The sequence below is a fragment of the Aotus nancymaae genome, unplaced genomic scaffold (genome assembly GCF_030222135.1).
Source record: "Aotus nancymaae isolate 86718 unplaced genomic scaffold, 86718_ANA_hifiasm-v0.15.2.pri h1tg000064l_1, whole genome shotgun sequence".
NCBI classification, from domain to species: domain Eukaryota; kingdom Metazoa; phylum Chordata; class Mammalia; order Primates; family Aotidae; genus Aotus; species Aotus nancymaae.
In genome coordinates this window covers 19,883,278-19,908,142 of record NW_026988479.1, presented here as the reverse complement: position 1 = coordinate 19,908,142, position 24,865 = coordinate 19,883,278, and the positions used below count along the sequence as shown (strand labels likewise).

At 38.8% G+C, this 24,865-nt stretch overlaps 1 pseudogene; it reads right to left on the bottom strand.

Moving 5' to 3' along the window:
• Positions 1-22,515: 22,515 nt before the first annotated feature.
• Positions 22,516-24,440, bottom strand: LOC105715438 (serine/threonine-protein kinase WNK2-like; annotated as a pseudogene).
• Between the last annotated feature and the right edge of the window lie 425 nt (positions 24,441-24,865).

Here is a 24,865-nt window from a genome sequence, read left to right as displayed (position 1 = left end):
GCTATAAGTTAGAGTACACACATTTACTACCACATTCCTCACTTATTGAAATAGAGACAAGGCAAAAGAATACAGGAGAAAGTGATTCCCACCAACAAGATAGAAGAGAAAAAGAAGGGATAGAAACTTCTTGGAAGTATATTCTGCATATGTTTAACAGTACGATAATTATTTGGTTCATTTACTTTTCACTAAAATCTTTAAGAAGCCATTACATCTATTTTTAATTATAAGATAATATAAAATATGTGGAAAACATATAGAGAATAATTTTTTAAAAACACACACCTCAAGAAAGAATATATTGCCAACAGAATAAAAATTTCCTAACAATCTGATGAATGCATTCCTTTTCCTTATCCCTTGTTACAAGTAACCAATATTCAGAATGCAGGGTTTACATATCATCCATTTTTTATACTTTTAATATATATGTTTATCCCAAATAATATAAAGCATTGTTTAGTTTTAGTTTCCACATGCAGCACTGTAATTTATATATTCTTCATAAAATTGCTTTTTCATTTAAATGTATGCTATGATGTTCATCCATTTTTATATGCATAGCTATAGTGCCTTCAATTTTACAATCTGATATTATTCAGTTTTAATAAAACATCACATTCTATTTATCTATTCAATTTTAAGGAAACATCACAGTTTATTTTTGTTATTGAAATTCTTTTTTCCCCCATACTACACTAGTGTTTCTCTACATGTTTTCTATATATTACCCAAGTGCTCATGTGGAAATGTGCAGGACTTTCTCTAGAACATATACTGAAAATTTGAATCATGGGAATGAACACTTCAATGACCCTAGTTATTGACAAAAATATTTCACTTCTTCAGCTTAACTAGGTATTACTAAATTGTTCTCCAAAGCAGGTATACTAATTTACAAAAGTTTCTCTTATTCCAAGTACTCCAACAATTGACATTATCAAACTGTGACATTTTTGTAAATCTAATCAGTATGCATTAGAATTGAATTATATTTAAATGCCATTTCATGTATTACTAGTGAGATGAAACACAATTTTCAAGTTTATTTGATATTCAAGTTTTTCCTTCTACACTTCTTACATTTGCCAGTTCTTTTAATTAGGCTATTACATTTTTTAATCAACATGTTGGGGTTATTTTTCTTCTGGATTTTGCTCTTCTGTGACTTATTTATGTTGTAGATGTCTTCTACCAGACTTTGAACTTTTTAATTAAAAAAATGTTTTTGATAAACTTTTTATTGACAATATTCAAATACATAAATATAGACCTTATCATTTGCACTCGTGTTTTATTTTAAAGCCATTTCCTACATAGAAGTCACATACATTTCCTCGATTTCCTAGAATTTTCCATAAAAATATTAAAATTGATTCATACACTTTGGCATTTAAGCAACATAGAACTGATTTATGGATATAGTAGGGGTTAGGAATCCTACGCTGTTTATTTCCATATGAGTTTTAAACTATTAAACCACCCAAAGTGAGACCAAGGCAGTATAAGTCAAAGCCAAATGTAGGAGAACACCAGATTTATCAGGCTTATCATGCCAAAGGGATTGCATTTTATCCCAAGGCCAGTAAGTGATATCACCGCATGATATAAACAGAATAGTGGTGTTTACCAGATGGGCAACGGAGAGCGTAACAAGGAGGCAGTTGTGTTGTGCAGGTGACAGATAACAGCAGTCTGATCCAGGTGAGGATACAAAAATCGTTATCATTGCCACAGCTTATGCTGGGAGTTACTAGGGCCTCTGTGGAGACTCAAATCTTGACGGCTTTTGCCATCTTCTGTAAATATTTATTTGTACATCTGTCTTTTCCCTCCAAAAAGTGAATTTCTAGAGGACAGAAAAACATGTGAGCTATCTGTGGGCCAAGTTTGTAGCATTAAAATTTCCTTTCCAATTTTCTCTCTTTAGCCTGCTGTTCAAGCAGAAAAAGAAAAATAATCAAACCACAGGGGGATAATTTGAGGAATTTAAGACAATGCCTATTATTGATAGGACACTAGGTAACCACAAATGACAGTGCAGTTTCTTAGGACTCATAATATCTGGGGACAACAACCATCCCTAATTCCAAAAGGGCAAGAAGTGTAGTGGAACCCTAAGAATGAGAAGAACTGAGAGGTCACCCCTCAGGAGTTGTGACTTTGATAATTTGTGAGTTTAGACAAGCCAAACTAAAAGGGCTCTGCTATAAAGCATATAGAGAATGGAAACTTTGATTTTATTCTCCTCTCTAGTACACAGCCAATGCCCACTATGGTCAAACTCAATAGGAAGCTAGATGGCAAGGGAGCTTTCTGATCCCATCCACACAGATCATCCTTGGAGGTGCAGGGCAGGGTGAAGAAGTGTGGAAGGAGGTCTGGAGGTGCTCAGAGCCGTGTCCTCCTCAAACATTATAAGTAGAAAGTACTTACAGTGCAAATGCAATCAAAGACTGTGCTCCAGTTCTCCCTCCAGTCAGGTTCCTTCCTTTGAGTGCTAACTCCAACATTCAATACTGAAAGATTTCAACAAACATTTCTTTAATCAATTTTTGTATCAGAGTGACATAAAAATAGGTTTTACACTCTATCTCATTTAGTCCTTTTAGTAACACATTAACTTAGATCATTTTTATTTATATATTACAGATGAGGAAACTATAAGAGAAGAGAGATTACTAAAGAGAGTTATAGAAAGTCAAAAAGAGGCTAATAACTTAAGAAGGCTGTAGACTTCACTCATGGGGAGGAACCTAATCCAGGTCTTCAGATCCCAAAGGAGCAACAGTACAATATTTCAAGTGCTCTACCAGCAAATCAGAGCAGTTACCTTGACACAGGGGAAGAAAACTACTCTGGGTTCTGTGTAATCTGATTTGATCCTAACTCTCAACTAGGCCACGGGACTTCTAGACTTCACTTCAGATGATAATTATATCCATGGTAGAGCTACTTTTTAAAGCAGAAAGTAAAGCTTTCCTTTGAATAACTGGTTATTCTGAAAAAATTAAAAAGGTGGTAAATAAAGTTGAAGAGGCCATTGCTAATTGAATTCAGAAAACATGTTGAATTTGCCTTAACCTGAAAAAATAACAGACTTTTTTTATCCTCATTTATCACAAAAGTCTTGTCATCCAAATAAATAATAGATGACTAAGATGCAGAACATTCAAGAGTCTCTTCTCATATTTGAAAGATTAAGGTCATCACAACTGATAAATATTACAAATATGCCTATGAAGAAAAACATAAATATTAAGACCACAAATTGAGGAAATTAAAACTCTGTATTAAGGGAAATAAAACACTGGAGTCTTTTTTTTCCCCTCAGATAAAGTAATTGTGAAATATGAAAATTGGAGCAGGATATAATGTGCAATTAGGCAACATGAGGAAAACAACTAATTCCAGGGGAAAAAGTTAGACAAGTAAAATTAGGGCTTACAGACAAAGCAATTAATTATAAAGAATGATTTGGAGGCTAAATGTATTCTTTTAAATAATGTGCTTTCCATGTAAAATTAGCATACCACAACGATAAGGATGCCTTTTTTTTTTTTTTTTTAACAGAGGTTCTACTGAGTAATAATCAGAAAGTAAGAACCAGGAAGCTTAGTAACAAGTATAGAGAAAATACGAGGTTAATGAAGGTTCCAGTACTAACTTAAAGACAAATATGTCTGTTATGTACTTTTGTTTTATTGGAAGCAGTTTCTGTTAGGCCATGATTAAAGCAATAACAGAATGCTCACAGTTCCCTTCACTGGTTAGGTGTTTATTTCAGGAAAGATATTGTTTTGTATAACCTTTGTTTTCATTATCCTCTGTTAAACACAGCCACTAAATAAATTTTTTCCTATTTTTCCTGCTTGCTTAATCCCTGTGTTTCCATGCAGATAAATCTCATATAATTAGCTTGAGCTTTGGAAAATGGTGTTGCCTGGCACACATGAAATGAAGTTTTATGCTGTGCCAAAGGAAGTTACAAACTGTTATGGGAATAGAAATGCTTTACTGGGAGTTCCTTGCCCATGGCCATACATGAAATGAAGAGAGAACAGAGAAAATTATTCAGCACTAAAAATATTTCCCCAGCCCCCCAAAAAGTATCATATTTTATTTTCATTGATTTTCCTTGATATCTCACATCTAAAATTATAATTTTGGCTATACTGCAATCATATTAACAAAACTAATTATAAGAAAAGTTTTTTAAAGAATTAGTCAAAATAGGTGATTTATTTATGTGTCCTCAGGGCCTAGTACAGGGTCTGGCATACAAAGATAATCATCTTATAAAACAATGAAAGATAACAGTGTCAATTCTCTGAGAGCATTCAATGATAATACTTTCATTTTTACCTTCTGGATTCAGTATCCCAATATTCTATGGTTTTTTTTTTTCATCCTCATTGTAGACTTGGTCAGCTGCATGAATTCATTGCCTTGGGGCATCAGCAGAATTTCTAAGAGACAGAATAATAAGTTCAAAATATTATGCAATAGTAAACATTCAGCCACATACACACACATATATGATGTACCAATGTACCAAGCACCAACAAGCAGAACAAACATAAATGGACATTCCTTTCAGTCATTCAGCTCTTCCAAGTCATATAGAAACAAATATTAGTAACAGGCTAGACAGTATTTCTCCATTATCTGGAAATTCGATATCAAAGATATATACAGCATAAGGTAAAAACAGAAAATAAATTTTAGAACAAAAGATAGAATGTTAACCTCAATTGTTGATTACTAATTTTGATATGGTTTGGCTCTGTGTGCCCACGCAAATCTCATCTTGCAGCTCCCATAATTCCTATGTGTTGTGGGAGGGACCCAGTGGGAAATGACTGAATCATGGAGATGGGTCTTTCCCATACTTTTCTGGTGATAGTGAATAGGTCTCAGAAGATCTGATGGTTTTAAAAACAAGAGGTTTTCTGCATAAACTCTCTCTTAGCTTGCCGCCATCCGCGTAAGATGTGACTTGCTCCTCCTCACCTTCTGCCATGCTTGTGAAGCTTCCCCAGTCATGTGGAACCGTGAGTTCTTCATTAAACCTCTTTTTTGTAAATTGCTCAGTCTTAGGTATGTCTTTATCAGCAGCATGTAAACAGACTACTACACTAATGTTGTTTGGTTTACATTATATAGGTCAGTCATTCTCAAAGGGTGGCACTAATCTCTGCAGCATCAACATCACCTGGGAACTTGTTACAAAAACACATTCTTTGGATGAAGCTGGAAACCATAATTCTCAGCAAACTGACACAAGAACAGAAAACCAAACACCGCATGTTCTCACTCATAAGTGGGTGTTGAACAATGAGAACACATGGACACAGGGAGGGGAACATCACACACTGGTGCCTGTTGGGGGGTGGGGGAGTAGGGGAGGGATATCAGGGCATGGAGAGATTGGGGAGGGATAACATTAGGACAAATACCTAATGTAGGTGATGGGGGATGGATGCAGCAAACCACCATGGTCATGTGTATACCTATATAACAATCCTGCATGATCTGCACATGTACCCCAGGACTTAGAATATAATTTTAAAAAATTAAAAAAAAGAAAAAGACATTCTTGGGCAACTTAGTCGTCTAGAATCAGAAACTCTGGGCACAGGGCCTAGCAGTCTGTGTTTTATGAAGTCCTCCATGTGAGTCTAATATGGAGTTCAAGTTTGAGATCACTCATCTAGATAATTTCCCATATACTTGGTGTGTGCTATATGTAGAGATTGCTATTTAATAAAGCATTCATTATTTTAAAAGACAGGGAATACAGTATTTTTGGAGAGTGTTCTCATGGGAAATAGCAAACAAAAAGATGAGCAAAGCATATTTTCCATGCTAGGTTGTTATTTTTACATTTTGCACTGGAGTAATAGACACAGCTGCTATGTCTGTGCTACTTCATCTTCTGAACTAAGCCAGCTAAAAGAAGGACAAACTATCCAAGCCAGACGAATAAGAATTCTTGCCCAGGATTTTCCTTGTGGAAACTGGAATGAGAAATTCTCTTTCCTCATTGATTTGTCTAACTAAAGGGATCTGAGCTGAGAATTGCCCCCAGCCATGTTCCTTGTTATGAGTTTTATTGATAATATCAATGGTCCTAACTCTCTATCTCCAGTGCAGATATCTTTAAATACTAGACTCCGATGGCTGCAATCCACTTATCTCTCCCTTTATAGTTGATGAGGATGTTGAACTGGATTCTTGATTTCTCCCAATAGTGCTCTTTAAACCTTCTTCTCCTCCAGTTTTTCCAGTACTAAATAGAAATTCCAATATCATTAACCACCCATCTACCCCCTTGCTCAGGGAAATATCCTTTGAATTGCATTGCTTATTTCTGTCTGTGCTTTCATATTCAATCCATTCAATCCATTCACAAGTCCCTTTGGTTTTACTTTCAAAATATAACCCGAGTTGAGTAATTTCTTTCCAACTCTATAGCTTTAACCTGAAGCCACACCACTGTAGTTTCTCCCTAGGACTGAAGTGTCTACCTCCTAGCAGTTTTCCTGCTTCCGCTTCTTTATCTATATAAAGATATATTTAAAGCTTATACCACAGCTTTTCATTTTATGCTTAAAAGTTTACAATGACTTACTGTTAAAACTAAAATACAATCCATACTTCTTACCATAAGCTAGGAAACCCTATATTAATAGGTTCTTGTCTATTCAACAACTATGTCTTACTTTCCCCATAGATCTCTTTGCTCCACCCATATGAGCCTTGTCTCTGCCCCCTGCATATACTAAGGTCACGTTCACTTTTTTAGGGCCTTTATATTTATATTTCTGGGTCCTTCTTTCTGGAATGTTCTTGCCCCAGAGCTCTGAATGACTGCTTCTATGTAATGCACCAGGTCTCAAGTCAAGTATCATCTCTTTAAGGAAGGCTCCACTGATCACCTTATAAGTACTGTACTGCCTTCCTCTAGCCTTATTCCCTAACTTTATCCCAGATTGCTTTATTATGGAATATTTTACTGTTTGAAATTAGATTATTTATGAATTTATTTTTAGTTTAAATTCTGCCTTTACCTCTAGAAAAGGGTATGAAGTGCTATATACCTGTGCACAGAGTTGGCCTGACTTGATGACCACTCTATCTAGACCTTAACACAGTGCTTCATACATAAGTAGGTTCTTACTAAATGTTTACAGAATTAATTAAATGAATCAGTGGGACAAACCCAAATGCAGTAAGAAGTATCAAGTCTAGGCAGAGAGTGAGAAAGAATCTTGATGTCTTTCAAGCTCTTGAATGCATTCTATACGGGGCCTTCCTATTTTTCCGCTTTCCATGCTTTTACCATGTGGACCAGTAAAGGAAGCACATAAACGAAAAGGCATGACTTAATTTGAACTGGTTTCCGACCTCTTATAATAGAAAGAGGTGAGACTAACATAATTGCTTGCTCTATGTGAACATTTTAAGGACAAAGCTACCTAAATTTGCTTCTTCTTACATGGGTAAATTCCTTGTGATCCTTACGCATCTAGGAAAGTGATTAATAGATATTGTTATGACATATGATTAGAGGAGGACTTAGTCAAAACATTTTATAAATGACCAGCCCTGGGCTCTGCCTGGGTAAAGAGAATTGGAGGATTAGCTATGGTCTGCTCATCGGGGCCAATAACTTGGAGCCAAATTCAAATTATTATGCAGCAACTGGTTACTGAGATTGCCAGAAGAACATTTTCCAAAACAACTGGACTGAATAAGTATTAACTTCAAGTGGCCACACACAGTCGGGGTCTTGGTAACCTTTTCAAAATGAATATATTTTGCTCTGTCATAAAATTATTGGATTCACAGTAACCTTTTTAGTTTGAATGGGATTATAGAAGTAAAGCAATATCTGAGTCATTTTAGATTAAATCACTTTATATTCTTATACTCTGCTGTAAAAGATAGTCCTCCTATTCATTCAGCCCCCTCCAAACAGCTTGTCTTATCTGTACTCAATTACCGAAGCTTGCTGAAATCCCAGCGCCTCCAACCTCTTGCTGCCCTCACTGCATGGAATGTCCTTCCATCTCTTTTTTTATGGGCGTTTCCTGCTCATCCCTCAAGTATTGGCTTACATAGCACTTCTCTGAAAGGTCTTCCTTAGTCACGCTAACTAGATCTCCCTGTTATGGTTTGCTTTTGCTGCATCATTCTTTTATTCATAGAATTTGCCACAATTTATAATTATTCGATTTACTTGCCTGTGTACTTGTTCATAATATTTTTATTTTCTTCTAGTACGAAAAATCATTCAGTAGAGCAGAGATTATTTCTATTTTAGTTATTATTCTATCCCCAACACGTCTCCTTATAGACCAACAAGAAATAGGTGTCTAATGAATAAATGAAACCAACCCAGTCAAAACAGGATCAGAGAATGATTCATCTAAAAGATATGGAGTTTGGATCCCCTTAGAGGGTTTCCACCCAAAACTATGCTTCTGTATGAAAGATTTGCTATGAAGTGATGCCAACACAAAAGGGAACCACTCTTCAATAAGGAGCATGGGGGCAGTCCTTGTGACCTCTGCTCTGCTTAGCTGAGGTTGACTGACAATGATGAGAACATCAAGATTGCATATTATAGGAGTTTTTATCTTAGGAAATAAATAAACTCTTCTCTTTTCTTGTCCTGGCTGCTAAGAGCCATTTTCAAGCTAAGTAACCCTTTACAACAGGGGTTGAATTTCAAGTTTTATCAACAAGTACAGTATCAATAAAGTAAGCTTTTTATAACCAGAATGTCTGTGTCACTTTGGACAGGTTCCATAACCTTTTTAAATTTCAGATTTCACACCTGTAAAATGAGGAGAAAGAGGAATTTCTACTTTACAGAGCTGTGAGGATGAAATGAGCAATTAAACACAAAGAATTTAGAACATTGCTTGGTTCATAGTAAGCAGTCCTCTCTTTATCTGATTCTAAACCCTCTTCCTGGTTGTTCTCATCAAGTCCCATGGCCTGCAACATCATCTCTATGTTGACAATGAGCAGACCTGTCCCCTGAACTCCAGATTCATATCCCCAGCTGCTAGGGCACCTAATAGCTATCTCAGAATTCACACATTCAAAACTAAGCTGTTGACTTCTTCACCTTTTCCTCCAACACTAGCAATCCTCACAGTCTTCTTCATCTCAATAAATGATAATTTTATTTGTTTTGTTGCTCAAGCCAAAACTTTGCATTTACCCTCAGTTCCTCTTTATCTCACTCTCCACATGGATTCCATAGGCAAATGTATTGATTTTTCCTTTGAAATATATCCAGAACCTGACAACCCTTCTTCACCTCCATTGCTACAGCTAGTGGAAAAGCCTCCAACAACTTTCCCTAGTGTTATCACTAATAGTCTTTTTACTGATCTCCTGCTTCCACTCTTGTTCTAATTAGTTCTCTACAAGAAAACCTATGTGATATTTTAACTGAGTTCAATTGCATCAATTCTTTGCTCAAATCTGCCCAATGCCCAGTGATTTCTCAGATCACTCAGGCTAAAATCCCAACTTGTCACTATGGTTTATTAGACCCCATATAATCTAGCATCTGTCACTTCTCTGACCTCAAGTCCTTCTATGGTCTCCTCACCACTCTATGATAGTCATGCTGACCTCCTTGCTGTTCTGAAAACACAGCAGGCAAGCTTGTGACTCAGGACTTCTGTAATGTGCTGTTCCCTCTGCCTCAATGCCTTTCCCTCTGCTTCTCAATTTCTCCATCAGCCTCTCCCTAAATGCCACCTTATTGGAGAGGCTTTTTCTAACCCCGTTGTGTAAACTAGCCCCAATAATTCCACGTTAGGTTTCTTCATAGCCCTTATTGACACCTAGAGGGTTTTATACTTTGTTTTCTGACATCCCCCTACTAAGGCATAAAATTCACAAGAACAAAGGTTTAGTTTTGTCCACTGTAATTTCCCTAGCACCTAAAACAGTGTCTGGGATTTGGTAGAACCTAAGTAAATATTTGTTAAGTAGGTATATGAAGAAAAAATTTATTATTAATTCTTTGTTAAGAAATACTTTATCTATTAACTGAAAGCATTCCAGTCATCAGAAAGAAGTCTAGGAAGGTATTCAGGGAAATGCAAGTCTCCTGAAGTTTTCTGAAATTTTACTAAAAGAAAAACAAAGTATCTTTCCTGGGTTTAAATAGACCCCCCCAAAAAAAGATATTTGTCCCAGTACTATCTTATAAGGACTGCTCAAATTCAAATTCTCAGGATGTGGAAGACAGCATACAACTATCGCACACACACACATGCACACACAAATGAGTGCATGTAAAACTGATGTAATCTAAATAAAGTTTATGGATTGTACCAATGTCAGTGTCCTGGTTTGGGTATTATACTATTGTTATGTGGTATGTTACCACTGGGTGAAAGCTACATAATATCATCCTGTACATTTTGTTCAAATTCCTATGATTTGATAATTATTTCAAAATTAAAAATTGCAAGGCTTCTTGATTCTCAGCACCAAATGGCAATTAATACATATGGGGCTCCAACAGATTCTTAGATATTAGGAACAAGACCAGAAAACTCCATTTTAAGCTCAAATGTCACCTATGTTAGGAACTAATCAGATAACAGCATTGCCCTCTGAAACTGGAGCAAACTGAAATCAATGTGAAAGGAATAAGCCCTAGTGAACTCTAGGAGCAGAACTCTCAGAAACGGTCCTATATTTTTATAAATTTAGGGCTAAGGTTCTCAACGTCTTTTCTGAAGAAGAATATCCATTCCATAAGAATTTGAGAGGAAAAAACAAAATTAAGAATCAGAAGATACAATGGCTTAGTTTTAAAATAAATTGAGGAGCTTGTGTGTTTTAACTTTCTCCTCTTAGAGTCTCACACAGCATTGCCATGGCAAAGGGTTTGAGAAGTCCTTAAGAAAAACTTACTTGTCCAGCACTTGCCACACTCACTGAACCACTAGAGATGATGGTATCTTTTATAGCTCATCTCAGAAAAAGAGTAGGGTTTTCATAATACAGGAGGTGATATAATTAATTATGATATATCTAAGTCTGTATTGTCACAAGACATCTGGAAGAATAACATGCCACTCTTCATAGGTGTTGATGCTATTATTCTAATAGCTTGTACCAGGTTATCTTATCAGAAATAGTATGAACATAGAAAATGAAAGTATTTTGAAGACACTGTCACTTGAATTTTAAAATGGGGTTGCTTTGCTTTTAGTTTTAATCACACTAAATCACCTCCTTATATCATTTGCTCTCCAGAGTACACCAGACAGAGGTCTCCCATTCAAATGAATTATAATATTCATCTTGCTAGATAAACAATTCCCAGTATAGTTTTTTTTTTGGTTAATAAATCATTACCTTGTGAGTTGAGTTAATGACTTTTTCCAGAACTTGATCACTTTTTGATGAATTTATAAACTCTAATTTTTTAAAGTGCCAATGTTGAAGGGGATGAGGCTCCGGAGACATTATAATTTGTCTTCCCTCATCCTAATCACCCCTATCGATGACACTTTCATCAAAGTCCCAAATATCAAGTGACCGTGCCTTTGTCACTTGGCTACACTTTTGAATAAATAATGCCCAAATAAGTATGTCATGTGTTTTACTAGTGATTATCTATTTTTAAATATTTTAAATTGCATCTACCTTAACCAAAGTTCATCATGTGCCTAGGAGCAACCTCTCCCAAAAGTGACCTGGCTTGTGTTAAGTCCACCCTTACACTTCTATTGTATTTCAGTATGGAAATGTGGCGTATGGGCATACAAAAACAACATTTATAGGCATTGTTTAAGGGGGTCAAATTGACCAAGCTTTCTGGCTTTGGGTACTTTTTTTTTCCTAAAACATGGGCTGAGATCTATTTATTGGAATGAATTTTAGCTTACCTTCTCAGATTTTTCACCAGCTCTGCCTGTGAGTTGGAAAAGTTTCCTGTTTCCCATTGTCGCCATAGCCTGGTATCTCTGCCAAAATTTGGACAATGATTCCAAGGCTTGACTACTTTGGTTAGTTCTGACATTTACATTTATCTAATTTGTTGAGATTCCATAGGCAGTCAGCAAATGCCTTCTGGTATTTCATGATTCACAAGATTCTAAAATGAGTAATGGCAGGTTGATAAACTGTTAATGTAATATCCTTTGGTCCATTTTATAGGTACAGCCATCAACAGAATAGTCATTTGCATTTGAAGTACCTTTCAGGGCACATAGATTATTAGATAGTACTATAATAGAAGTAACATCTAACTTGCTAAAATAAAATTTTCTGTTTCCAGGAAGTATTTAGATTTTATTTTATTTGTTTATTTATTTATTTTGAAACAGCAACTCTCTCTGTCAGGCTGTCTGTCACAAGGTGGCGTGACCATAGCTCACTGCATCCTCAAACTCCAGGGCTCAAGCCATCTTCCTGTCTCAGCTTCCCAAGTAGCTGGGACTGTGGGTGCACACCACCATGCCCACCTATTTTTTTAATTTTTAAAAGTTTTTTGTAGAGACAGAGGCTCATTATGTTGCTTAGGCTGGTCTTAAATTCTTGGCCTCAAGCAATCCGCCTACTATAGCCTTCTAATGCCAGGAAGTATTTTGAAATAATTTAAGTTTGAATTTATGGTGGTAAAATAAGTCATTTTAATTAAAGATAGTATAGGTAGTCTGAATATTTGCCAATGTTCCAACAAGATTATGTGAATCACTAACATTATTTTTTAAGTTTCAAAGTGTTTTCTTTAATAGTATAAAAATCTGTTCTTTGTTCTCATATTAGATCTGTTCTACAATTTTTTTTTTTTGACTTTATTAGCATTTGGGAGAATTTGCTCTTTTGTCTGAAAGACTTGGCCTTGACCCTAACAGTTCTGCTCCCATACATGGTTTAGAACATGCATTGCATTCGGGAAGTAGTGCTACAAAATGAAGCCCAAACATATAGGTGGAGAGCCCTGTGTGAAAATTTATGTGCCATTCATCCTACCACATGTCACATCTCTATATTAGCCCTGGTCACTGTCAAAATTATAGGCACGGTCAGCCCTCTTTACAGACGAATGCTCTCATCCCCATACTTGGCCATGCTTTCTCTCTTCTGACACAATCTCTTATGGCTCCTTTGTCTCTAGTCTTTTATTTAAGACCCTGTGAAATCCCAGGCATATGGTAAAATTAAAAACTCATTTTCATCCACACTTGCTCTCAGAACTTTCCTTCTACCTCCTGCCATAACCAAGCCTTGGCCTTGAAGGATGCAGTGTATGAGGTGTCTCCTGAGAATTTCTAAGGAAGAGGTGCTCATTTCTAACAAATCTCGTAGTCTGAGGTCAGAGTGGAGCCTGCCTCTACACTTACCTCCAGCTCTTGAGTAAGCATCTCAGCTCTTAAGGGGACCAAGTCACAATGGCAATGTCCTCTGTACTCTCCCCTCCAAGTTGGCTTCTACTGATTTTCTGATCAGTCCACAGCATCCCCTGAAACTGGATCTGCAGGGAAAGCCAGGCTGACTAAGCACAGCAGGGAGGGAGAGAGTAATTTTGGTGACAGTTTGGCTTTACTCACTTGCCCATTGGTCTCTAATTCTTGACTCTGTGGTTCTTAATGGCAGGTGCTTTGCCTAATTTATCCTATTTCTCCACTGATTGGCATAGTCTTTGGTGCTTAAAAGGTATTTGATAAAGGGTTGTTGGGAGGATTAATTAATCATGGAATGATATCACTATATCCTATAGTAGCTCACTTTTTAGGAGTTCTTACTACGTTGCAGGCTTTATCCCAGGTAATTTACATACATTGTCTCCTTTAAATACCCATACCAACTGTAATCAAATGTTATTGTTGCCAATTAGGAAATTTAGAGTTCATGAAGCTTATTTCACCTAGGTCACAGCATTCATACATATGAAACTGGGATTTGAACCAAGGTAGTTTGCTTCCAGAGCTCACAAGCTCATATTCTTTTCTTTTCTTCCTTCCTTTCTTTTTTTTTTTTTAGACAGGATCTCACTCTGTCACCCAGGCTGGAGTGCAGTGATGGGCCCACTGCAGGTTTTGCCTCCCAGGCTCAACCTATCCTCTTGCCTTAGACTCAGGAGTACCTGGGACTGACTACAGGTGCACACCATCATACCTGGCTAAATTTTTTATTTGTTATATTTGTTATGGAGATAGGATATTTCACCAAGTTGCTCAGGCTGGTCTTGAACTCCTGAGCAGATCTCACAATCTTAATACCATAAAACTTTTGGTGTGACCAGCACAGTTAATAAAAAACAAGTTCATACTGAAGAGTCCCACTTTTCTTCATCACTGAGGACTATCCTCTAGTGGTTGGAGCAGGCATACCACAGAAGCTTTGCCAGTATCTTGACATGGTGATGAGCAGTGCTGTGGCCCCACAGGAAGAAGTCAGCATTTTCAGGATCAGGGGACAACAATTGCCAGAGTAGGCACCGTGATGGCATTTAAGGCTCTTCCTACTCATCATAGCCTGGAAAAGAAGGAGGAGGATTGAGGAAGGATAAAAGAAACTGGGGGAAAAAAAGACAAAACACCAAAGCAAATAATACAGGAAATATTTATATGTAGGGGGATCAGCTGAGGAGAAAGTTCAAATAGTCGAAGTTCTCAGTGATACCAGAGGAAGAGATGGAAGAGGCAGAGATCAAAATGAGAGGAGGAGATTCTGAGCCAAGTCAGAAGGAACAGGGGGAGGTAGGGCCTGGGTGAATGGGAACAATGTAAGGGCAAACTTTTGTAAATGACACTGAGGTGCATATGATACTGTATGAGTTCTAAACTCAGTACATAGTCAAAAATCACCTGAGGTCAGCTTCATCTTTGAATATTGCTAAAAATTCTCCAGAAATACAAATAAGGAGTTAAATATGTTCAATCCTACAGAATCACATGAATATAGAATATATATTAGTAATAGAGTAACATATAAAATATAATAAAGCATACAAATGAAAATGTTATTTTATAAGATTTTCATGGCAGGAGACAGAGTACCTGTGGTTTGAGACATGTTAAAATGTTTGCATGATGAAATGCTACTGTATTTATTTACTGCTTTCTTTGGAAAACTCGAAATACTTACATTTGACAAACTCCCATTTGAAAATACTGATGCCCCCTTGAAACATACCTCTTGTGAGAGAAGACAGCCTACACAATATTTGCTTAAAATGTGCTTCACTCTTGACTCATTGGGTAGTAGGAGTTTTGCCACCTGTTACGGAATTAATGTGGTGTTTAGGCCTCCAAGTTGGCAAAAGTGGTGTATCAATGCCAAGGAAGGCTAAGGTTAATAATGAGCGCCACATGCCATAGAGTATGCATCCAGAATTATTCAGTTGTGAGGTTTGTGAGTTTTGACATTGACATTAATCAGCATTGAAATCTAGTATTTAATTTTCAAAGCACACACAACGTGCACACACACATACACACAGCTAAAATATTATTTGGATTTTTTTTTTTTTTTTTTTTTTTTTCTAACCTCTTTCAATATGAGCTTGTTGATTGAAAATTTCTGGAAGCTACAAAGTGCCATCTGTTTCCTTATCAAATTTTGCCCCCACAATCACAGGCAAATATGGTTGCTTTTTTTATTCATAAGGTTGCTTAGGAACAATGTGGCTGTATTCACAGGTCGATTATGATTGAGTCTCTGATAATGGGCCTGATACAAGTATCAAAAGAAAGAAAAACTTTCCTAAATTCCAAAAACAACTTGAAAATCAACTAATCCAGAAACATATCCCAGAGCAAACTCCCTAAGGCGGCATCTCACACAGGCACACGCATTTAGAATGATGTCTTCTTTAGAATCTATTAACAGCCACGTAGCCTGATGGGCATTTTCTCGTCAGTTGGGAAATTTAGCAGTGGGCTCCCTTTGCAGGTGATCTTCAAAAAGCATTAACAGTGTGCTTTTTCAGCCTCCGAAGATTGAACTGACTATGAAGAGTGCCCCCAAAGAGTCCCCTCAGAAATGGGTTTCTTAAGTGGAAAATGTTTGGACCATCCTTTCACCAACACACCAGGGAAGAGTCAATATTCCAATTCTGCTAGCTTCAATGAAAATAAAGAGAGATGTGGACAAACAGTGCAGAGAGTGTCAGAACACACATTCAAGAAGAAAGGTGGCCTCTCTGGAGAAAAAGGAAAAGGAGGAAAGAAAACCCAATGAATAAAAATGCTGTAATTTCCATGACTGTTTATTCAGAGAAAAATGCCAGTTTGAAAAAGGTGAACCTAGTGGTCTTTCTGTAGCATTGCTTTACCAAAGAATTGGTCAGATCAAACTATTCCAGTTAAAATTCCCAGTAAAAATCCTTTGCAACTTCCCAAAATAAGAAATAGTATTATGCATAATTTTAAAGTATTTTGCTGGACCTAACATTATTCCAAATACCTGGCTCAGAATTAAAGTATCAGTAATATGCATGATATTTAATCTATTCTGAACAATTGGGTTTATTAGATTTCATGCCAAAGCACTGATTCAGAAAAATACATCTTGCTAATCAAATTTGTCCTTTATTTTTAATTTTTATTTATTTATGCATTTATTTATTGAGACAGGGTCTCACTTCGCCCAAGCTGGAGTGCAGTGGAGTGATCAAAACTCAGTGCAGCCTTGACTTCCTGGGTTCAAGTGATTCTTTTGCCTCAGTCTCTCAAGCCACTATGCCTAGCTAATGTTTTTATTTTTATGTTTTTTTTTTTTTTTTTTCTAAAGAGACAGGATCTTCCTATGTTGCCCAGGCTGGTCTCAAATTCTTGGGCTCAAGCGATCCTCCCACTTTGGCCTCCCAAATTGTTGGGATTCTAGGTGTAAGCCACCATGCCCTACCTGAAATTTTGACCTTTAAAACATCAACTCTATACAGTTCAGTCATGGCCCTCTCGTGCCCTAAGCCTTTGACAATACCTGGCTTTCTACTTAAATTTATTTAATTTTCAAAGCTACTTTGAGCACCTACTATATGCCAGGTACTCCACTTGAGTTCAGTTTTCCTAATGGTTCCACAGTATAGATTATATTAGCCTTCCCATTTACAAATGAGGAAACTGACACTCCAGATCTTAGAAGCTTTCTTCATATCTGTTTGATTACAAAGTAGATGATCTTTCCACCACATTATGGAATAATCCATTCATCAGGGTGCTTAATAGCAAACAAAAGGTAGTTCTGTGCCCTTTAATATATGAAACTTAGGAGTTTTCAGTTGAGCATCATAGCTAGAGTGAGTCAATCAAAGTGGAATAGAGCTCAAGGTAAAAATACATACAGTAACCGACTACATCCTGGAAGCACTTTAAAGTTAGGGCAGGTTGCCAAGTGGAACTGAAATCAGATCAGAGTCTTTCACGAAATTAGATTGAAGGGTGACTAGCCATGGGAAGCAGACAAGGGCACCTTAAATAGCAGCCTAACCCTAATTGAATGTCTCTATATAATGTTGGTCCCCATTACATTCCCTCTGCAGGCTGTAAAGTGGGAGGAAGTAAAGGCATGGAAGTTACTCCTCACATGCCAAAAGTATGAATACACTAAAGTTTGTATTTGCACCCGGCATTATATAAGGTTCTCAAGGTTACCAAGAATAGGTGTCATCCTATGTTGTTGGGAATCCAAGAAAGAATGAATGTACTTTCATATTGCAATGCTATTAAAAATGACCCATTGACAAAATAACTGATGCTAACTGGATTGTTCTATTATTCTTCCTTCCTTTCTTTCTTTTCTTTTCTTTTCCTTTCTTTTCTTTTCTTTTCTCTTTTCTTTCTTTCTTTTTCTTTCTTTCTTTCTTTGTTTTTCTTTGTTACTGATGAGCACAGGTGGCAGAGCAGATCCTGTTCTTCAGTTTTAGACACTACAATTTGACATGCCAATATTTGAGGGGCCTTTTATTTTTGATGTTTTAATTATCTTATTTGGCCCAGAAACAAAAGATGTTTTACTTTCCCAAAACCATCTCAAACAAGAGGTATGGTCAAAAGTGTCCTATAGCTTTTTTTTTTTTTTTTTTTTTTTTTTGCCAATCAAAACCCAGAAGTTTTAGCAATGGAGCAGCCGTCTGCCTCTTCTCAATTCATAAGTGGGTTTCCCTTCCAAAAGTTAGAGACACTCCCAAAAGGTACGGATCCTAGGCCATTGTCGTCCTGTCATTATGGCCTGAAATGTCTGAAAGGATAGGAAAAGAGTCCTACGCCAGAGTGGAGCTAATTGTACCCATTCTTGATTAAATCATACCCTGTGCTTCTTGAGTGATACAAAAGGTTACTCTTCCTGTTGGATTATATGTTAGTGCAAGCAAACATTCCAATAGAGGAAATATGAAGGATTCCTTAACCCTTGGCCTTCCCTTCAACTTCAGTTTTTGTTTCTTTGCCACTTTTCCCAAAATTCTATTTGCATCTTGTTAATGGCTCTTGTGTATGAAGCCTCAAATTCCATTATCATTGAATCTTTAGAGTGGAGCATCTCCAAGGCACACCAAAAATCCCTTGCTAGAAATTATGGCCTGTCATTGTTTTATAATAAATAAATAAATCCCTCCCTTCTAGAAGTGAGAAGAAGGAAGGATTAAGGAGGGCTAGGGCACAAATTTCTGTTTTATCTCATATTCTCTAACACTGGGGGTTGTGTCATTGTGAGGAATATTATCTCAGGGAGACCTTCTAGTTAGCAAGTCAGGTAAGAAGTCTGCAGATGTGTTAAAAAAGAGAGCCATTCAGACACAACATTCCACAACTCCTGACCCAGCGACTGAAGGAAGCTCAGTCAGGCTTATTATTCTCCTGGATAGACTAGGAGAGCTTAGGATGTCAATCAAGGCTAACATAATTGCCAAGAAATATTAATTGAAAGTCCCACACAGAATAAATGGCCAAAGTGTTCTTCTCTAAAATGCCTAAGACTTTTCTCTGCTATTGAGAAATACGAAGGTGGTAGGCTATATCAGTAAGAGGAATTCAGGCACAAAAGTTAACTGGTTTAGGAAATCTTTTCTCTACTGAGGGTCTGAGACTTCCCCTCCTTTATGGGAACACATCAGGTGGCCCTGCCTGAGCAACCCTATACTGCCCTCTCAGCCAGTACCAACAAGTACCAGGGAAGCTCTAATAGCAAAGATAAACCAAGCACAGCAAAATAACACTGCAATAACTTTGAAAATTAAAGTGTCTTTGGAACCACAGCCCACAAAAATAGTCTAGGACCTGTATGTTAACTTGAAACAGGATAACTACTTGCTAAAATAAGATTTGAATGGGACCCTGAGTACTCTGATATAACGAACAAAATGACAAATATACAATAGAAACTCACCTGTCATTAAAAAAAAAGAGAGAGAGAGAAAATCACAACTGAATGAAAGAAAGGCAATTAACTGATGGCAATACTGAGATGAATCCGATCTTGACAGGCATTTTAAATTAGTCATCACAAAAATGAATGATTAAGAAATTCCATTAAAACAAATAAGAAAATAGAAAACCAAAAGAAGCTGCATAAAAAGAACCAAATGGAAATTATGAAACTGAAAAATATTCTAATAGAAATTAAAAACTCACTAGATGGGCTCCATAATAGAGTGGAGATGACAAAGGTTAGAATCAGTAAACCTGAGGATAGACAATAGAATTTAGCCCATGAAAACAACAGAGAGAAAATATACTGAATAAAAACAAACAGAGACTTATGGGACAATAATGAAAGATCCAACACTTGTATCATCAGAATTCCACATTGAAGAGAGAGAGGGGTGCTGAATGAGTCTTATAAAAGTAATTGGTGATAGTCTTCTACAGTTGATGAAATACACAAGATTTAAGAAACTGACTTAACTCAGATAGGATATCCATGACAATAGACACACTGTATTAAACTTCTGAAAACTGACAACAGAGAAAAAAGTATTGAAAGCAGCCATAAAAATCCAAAGGGAAAAACTGATTTGAATGACATCATCTGAAATCATGGTAGTCAGAAGGAACTAGCAAAAATTTTTTCATGTGCTGAGACAAAAGTCAGCTATAAACTTGATAACCAGTAAAATTATTCCTTAGAAATGAGGAGAATATAGACATTCTCAGATAAAGAAAAATTAAAATAATCTGATACTAGCAATTCTGTTCTTAAAGACAGCAAAAATATATTCTTTAAACAGAAAGAAAATGATAAAGAATCCTGGAGAACCAGGAAAAATAAAGATACAATGAATAAAAAACCCAGACATATAAGTACATTAAAGAGATTGTCTTTTTTCTGTTGTGTTTGACAAAATATATTTGATAATTGAAACAAAAATTTACAATACCATGTGATATTCAGTACAATAATATTTAAAAGGGAAGAAATGTTAGAGCACAGAAAATTACCAGAGATAAAGGGAGATATGGAACAATTATAAAATGATCATTCCACCAAGAAGACGTACTAATTTTAAGTGTATACACAGCTAACAATAGAGCTTCAAAATATGTGAAACAAAATCTGAAAGATTTGAAAGGAGAAATAGTAACTCAGCATGCTATCTCTGCTACTGATAGAGCTAGTAAACAGAAAATTAGTAAAGACATGGAATATTTAAATAATACAGTCAAGAATATAATGGACATTATATTCAGTCCACCTAACGACAGCAGAACACACATCTTTTTTCAAGTGTCCAAGGAAGTTAGCCAAGTTAGACCACATCATATGTTATGTATCAAATTTTAACAAATTTGAAAGAATTAAATTATCCAGGGTGCATTCAATGACAATAATAGGATCAATCTAGAAATAATAATAAAAAGAGCAGCGAAATCTCTGAAAATGTAAAAATTAAAAAACATACCTTTAAATAATCTATGTATGTCTAAAAGGAAATAAAAATACTCATAGAACTAAACAAAGAGGAAAATAACATATCAAAAATATGTGGGATACAGCTAAAGTAGTGCTTAGAGAGAAATTTGTAGCACTAAATTCTTATACTAGAAATGAGAAAAGTTATCAAAACAATCATCTAAGATCATACCTCAGGAAATTTGAAAAGAAAGCAAAATGATACCAAAGCAAGCAGAAGGAATGAAAGGGCAGAAATCAACACAAATTAGACTACGAAGTGAATAATTATTAGAATCAAAACCTGACAACATGGAAGAACCTGAAAGACATCATGTTAAGTGAAATAAGCCAGACACAGAAAGACAAATATCACATGATCTCACTTATAAGTGGAATCTAAAAACATCAAACTCACAGCAGCAGAGGATAGGAGAGTGGTGGCCAGAAACTGACAAGGGGCTTGAGGGGAGCTAGGGAAGGAAATAGAGAGATAGAGAGATGTTAGCAAGGGTACAAACTTTTAGTTGTGCTGGATGAATAATAACAAAACACAGTGACTACAGCTAATCATGATGTGTTGTGTACTTGAAATTTGCTAAGAGATTAAATTTTAAATGTTTTTACCACAAACACACAAAAAAGTAGCTTTACAAAGTGACAGATACCCTTTTTTTTTTTTCTGAAAACAAGTTTTATTTAACGGTTTAAATACATTACACATAACGTTAAAACTGAAGGGTAAAAAAACCCCACAAACCCAGTTTGTTACTTCACATGGCATTGGGCAGCTGCTGCTATTAAGTTGCGAGCTCTACAGCTAGCTACATGACTTATTAATTTCAGATTTGTTCCCTGGTCAAAAGTTTAACTCTGATAGAAGGTTGGCCTCACATTCTGATGTTTGGACATCCCTTAGCTAGGATATGTCTGGTCAAACAGACCTTTGTGGCAAGCCAGATGTCCTATCACCTCACTAGAGGGAAGGGAGCCTCTCTGAGCTCTGCGCACCTGGTCAGGTTGGAGACACCAGGGGATCTTCTACCACCAAAGGCTCCCTTCTAGTGGTACAGCTGCTAGTGCTGCCTTACCCCATCCTCTCCTCTCAGATTTACCAGGGACTGTTCAGGTGGTAACATTCTCTTAGGGCAGGGAACTCTGCAGAGGGAGAGCCCAAGAGCCTTTTTTTTTTTTTTTTTTTGGCTTCATGAATGACCTTTACTAAATGTTTGAGATAGAAATAACATCAATCTTCCACAAAGCTCTCCAGAAAGCTGAAAAACAGCAGATGCTCCTCCAACTTGCACTGACATCAGAACAAGTGAGGTGTCAAAACTTAGGAGATCAGGTCTTCACCTCTGCCCCACGTTAGCTCAGGTGTGTGTGGGCTATAGCCCAACGCTGATGTCATTCAGGGGTGACATACCTGCCCTGGTCTCCAGCCTGGGCACAAACAGAACTCAGGCAGAGGTGGGTCTGTCCACCGAGACCAGAGCTACCAGCTCTGAGTGTGGGGCACAGGCTGCCCAAGCCGGGGCTGTTGCTGTATCTGAGCTGTGAAGTCACAGCCCTGGCCCGGTCTGTCCTTTCCACCTGCCAGCTGTGGAGCTGTGGGCATGTGGCTCACCTCCCAATCTGTAAAGTGGAGAAGCCTAGTTCTTGGTGAGTCCGCGCCTCGCCAGGGGCAGCCCGGCCTGCCTGGGCCTCCATGTCCTGCAGCTGCTGGGTCTGATTCCGCTGGTTGAGCATGGGTTTCAGCTGCGTGGCCCCCACCGTCTTGCTCGTCCACTCGTCCACCAGCTTATGCAGGTCATCCGTGAAGGTGCCTTCTTGTTGTTGCTGTTGTTCACCTGCGCCTGGACGTGCAGGGCGGGCTGCGGGGCCAAGCTCAGGGCTTGGGGCCAGGCTGCTGGTGGAGGACCCTTGGCCACGTGCTCCGCCTCCATCATTGGCTAAGCCAGAGCAGATGTGAGAAGACAGAGACGCCCGGATGGAGCAGGGCTGCTGGGTCTGCACTGCCTTCCCGCTCAGGCCCCTGCTGTCTGCAGTGAGCCCTGCACTGGCTTGGGCAGGGTCCTTAGTGGGAGGGCCTCTGCTGGAGTCAGCCAAGGGACCTGTGCTGGAGGCCACAACCTTGAGCTGCCGCACCAGGGGGTGCAACAGCTTGCCTGCCTTCAGCTTGCTCTTGCTGGACTTTCTGGGGCACCGTGTGGAAGAAGCCCACGCTGGGAGGCAGCGGCTTGCCCAGGCAGTGGTATAGAGCCTCGATCTCCTGCTTCTGCTGGCTCTGCAGCTCCGAGATCTCCTTCAGGTGCTTCTCCCGCAGACTCTGCCGCTCCTTCTTTATGGCAGCGTCCTCCAGCTCTGAGCCGTTGTCGCTGCTGATGTAGAATGACTGTGAGTGGAAGGAGGTCACTGATGGTGAGGACCTTCACACCCGCCCTGCTGGGCATCTCTGGGCCAATTGAGCCGGCCTGAGAAGGCCTCTTCAGGAAGGTGGTGGCCTTCTTCATGAGGTTGCCAGCCATGCTGTCACTCCCAGACAGGGACGCCTGCTTCTGCATCAGGGCCTTGCCCGAGGGCACTCGTTCCTGGAGTCACTGGACAAGGGCTCGCCCATGCCGACCTCGATGGAGGAGTCCGTCTGCACCCGCTGCGCCACACCACCAGTTTCACGTCGTGGATGGAGGGGGCCTCGTCCAGGTAGACATCGGGTGGGACAGGGTACCTCAGGCTGTGGGGGGAGGCCAGGGTCCACTCGTCCTGTGTGCTGACCACGAGAAACGGCCTACAGTCTTAGCTGTGAGCTGCCATCCAGCTGCTCTGGATGTTTCCGAGGGGACTCCTGAGCTCGAGCGCTGAGTGTCTGGGGGTGGTTGGCCTGGCCACCCGCTGTGGAAAAGCCCATGGCACTCTGTGGGGGCTCTGCTGAACTTTCTCCAGTGACTCTACCCTCCCTGTCTGTGGGCTCCACGCATGCAGGTCTCACAAAAGCAGGTCCATCCTGCGGGGCGCTGGGCACCACACGAGAGTCTGAGACCACCTGCCCTCCATCTCTGTCATAGCCCAGCATGCTCCTGGAAGATGACTCTGCTGTCATTGATGAAGACGTGCCCTGCTCCATCACGGCCCCTCGAGTAGGGGCCAGTTCTGACTTTTCCACCAAGGGCTGGAGCGGCTGGGCACGCCCTGTGACTGCCTCGTTAGGTGCTGCGGGCAGGGCCAGGTCCCCTCACCGCCCAGACCTCCAAGCAGGGCTCCAGGGTGAAGTCTCTGTCACTCACCTCCACAGGGGTCCCAGCTGAGGCTGAGGAAGTGGGCACATGCTCCTGGTAGAGCAAAGTCCACAGCTTCTCTTCCAGGCTCTTGATGGTGCTGTCCACAAAACCCACCCTGGAGAGTGGCCCTTCCCCATCCAACTCCAGGGCTGATGGCGGCTGTGGTGGAATGGTGGGCCCCAGGGGTGGGCTTGGGAGCTGGGAGGTGGCCAGGCTAACGGCCCCCACTGCGGCAGGAAGCAGGGGAGTGGTTGACACAAGGAGGGCCATGGGGCCCCACTGTGGGGGCTGGGCTCAGGCACAGGTGCTGGGTGGGGGGCCTCCCTGGGGGAGCTGAGGGGGGTTCCCCTGGGGCACTATGGGAGTCATTTAACAATATCTACATATAAAAAACATCACATTGTGCATCTTGAATGTATGCAATTTCATATGTCAATCATGGCTCAATAAACCTAGAAGAAAAATAAAGTTATTTGTTCATATATTTCATAAAATTCCAGCAACGTATAAAAAGGATTATGCCCCATGAACAAGTGGAATTTATTTCAAGTGTTCAAGACTTGTTCGACATTGCCAATCAATGAATAGAATCCACAATTTCAACAGAGTATTGAAGAAAAATTATATGATTATATCAATTAATATAGAAACAATATTTGATAAAATCTAACTTTTTTTCAAGATAAGAATTCTCT